This window comes from Galeopterus variegatus, unplaced genomic scaffold, assembly GCF_000696425.1.
Source record: "Galeopterus variegatus unplaced genomic scaffold, G_variegatus-3.0.2 Scaffold11303, whole genome shotgun sequence".
In the NCBI taxonomy this organism is placed as follows: Eukaryota; Metazoa; Chordata; class Mammalia; order Dermoptera; family Cynocephalidae; genus Galeopterus; species Galeopterus variegatus.
The window spans coordinates 46195-48362 of NW_007737414.1; the positions used below are offsets into that span (position 1 = coordinate 46195).

General features: G+C 35.8%; 1 protein-coding gene across 1 annotated transcript in view; it reads left to right on the forward strand.

Annotated features, from left to right (window-relative positions):
- Positions 1-1140: 1140 nt before the first annotated feature.
- The window catches only part of LOC103610552 (olfactory receptor 5M9-like), a 2631-nt gene continuing 1603 nt past the window's right edge, over positions 1141-2168 (forward strand). Inside the window, exon 1 of the mRNA XM_008594702.1 lies at positions 1141-1149. The gene's annotated coding sequence lies outside the window, so the exon portion shown is untranslated. The remainder of the gene's footprint in view (positions 1150-2168) is intronic.

The following is a 2168-nucleotide window of genomic DNA, read 5'->3' on the forward strand; positions in this document are numbered from 1 at the left end:
TTATTTCCTCCATAGTTTGTTTGAAACTTTGTAAGAATCAGCTTATGATGGAGATTTACAAGACTTTATTTCTCATGTTTTGTCTTTTCACTCTTCTTTAGATAAAAACTATGGACTTTTCCATTATTGTTTTAAAATGTGTATAAATGGCATTTGAGATATTGAGTCCGTGGGAATGAACTCTTCTGTAATTTATGCCTTTACTGTTTTTCTTCATGGGGCATGAAATGTTAATAGAAATGAATTTAGTTTCTTAGTTGTAAGTTGCATGTTCTGTCTTCTTAATATTTTTGATAGATAATACACATCTATGTAACAAACTGGTTTTCTCCCCGAAGCCACTGTCATCTGATCTTAGATCAATGGGATCACCTGAACTTGGAGGGGTAGAAAGAAGCAGTGGTCTTCTCTCTCTTCAGTCCAGCCTGTTCTGGGGCCATAAAGGGCTTCTAGTCCATCAAGGATAAACTATTAAAAGGATAACTCTCTCTGACTCAGAAAATCATCAAATTGAATTTTAAATAAAAAGAAATATAGTGATACAATAGGTTACCAAACAAGCAAATAGAAGGTTATTAAGGCTACAACACTGAAGGGAAATGAATAGGTTTGCATCTCAATCCTGCCAATTAGTAGATGTCTGACGTGGGGAGACCTTCTCAATCTGTGTGTTTTAGCATCCTCCTTGTGAAATGGGCATGCTAATAGAATCTGTATCATAGGACCTGTACATGCAAAAGATTTAGTGAACACTCAACAAAAGTTTTCTTATAAANATTATTCTTCTCATCAGCACTCCTTAACTTCTCCTACCTGTGAGAAGTTTCTAAAATTGTGATAGTTATTTTTCTCATAATTACCTGGATATATCCTTTGGGAGATGTTCCCAATATTCCCAATGTTCAAGACTCCATTATAAAGAGTAAAAAAGTACCATTTGCTGTTCTGTCTGCTAAAGGTAGGTCTGCAAATTATGCATTATTTGCAATACAGATTAATGCAGTCAAGTCTTTAACACCTGTTTTTAAAGGAAAACTAAGGCCTTATTCATAGACACATTTGCTGTTAGAATGTTTGATTTTGTGGTTTTATATCACTGGGAAGGTTTTTTTTTTTTNTCCGCAACCACGTCAGCATTTATCTTTCAGCGTCTTTTGGATTTTGGCCATCCTAACTGGGATGAGATGGTACACACATACATACACACACACACTCTCACACACACTCACACAAAAACAAACAAACAGCAACAACAACAACATCAACAACACCAACAACAACAACAACAACAACAAAACCGGGGGTGGGGGGGAGAGGAAGATTTAACAACCTCAACTTTTATTTTTTTTTTGAAGCTCTTACAACGAGAAAATGGAGGGGACACATCTGGGTGGGAGGTCGGAGAGGGAGGAGGGAGGGAGGTTTTGGTGATGGGACACAATAACTAACTACATTGTATATTGACAAAATAAAATTTAAAAAAACAATACCTAATAAAATGTAAATGTTATGTAAAAAAAAAAAGAAAAATCTTTCTTAGAAAATTTTAATTATATTGGAATATTTTATGATAAAAAGCTGACCCAGAGATCAGGACACTTAAAAAAAATCACAGGTATGACTCTTCCTGAATATCAGTTATGTATAACTACTAAGCCAGGAAGTTTGATTTTTAGGTAAATAAACAAAATCTACTACCACAGATCTAATCATTACATGTACAGGAAGAGAAATACATTTCACTGTAACTGAAACAAAATTGGAAAAATAGTATTAGTTTATGTATCTTAGAAGCTTTGATGCTTTATTTTACATATTTTATACTTAAAACAATATAGTAGTACCATTTTGTTAATGACAGAACTACGGATACAACAATTGAAGTCAAATGTTTTTACATAGGGAAATCTCTGACCTTAGCTCTATGAGTATTTCACGAACAGAATTTGTAGTTATCCTATGTCTATTTTCACACTTAAAATGAGCCAAAGAAGGTGACCTGCAATCACCGAAATCTATGGTAAGAGAGAACTTAGATCACAATTAAAACTCCAGGGGCCGGCCCGGTGGCGCACTGCTACAGTGTGCTGCTTGGGAAGTGCGGCAGCGCTCCCGCCGAGGGTTCGGATCCCACATACAGACCGGCCGCTCACTGGCTGAGCGAGGTG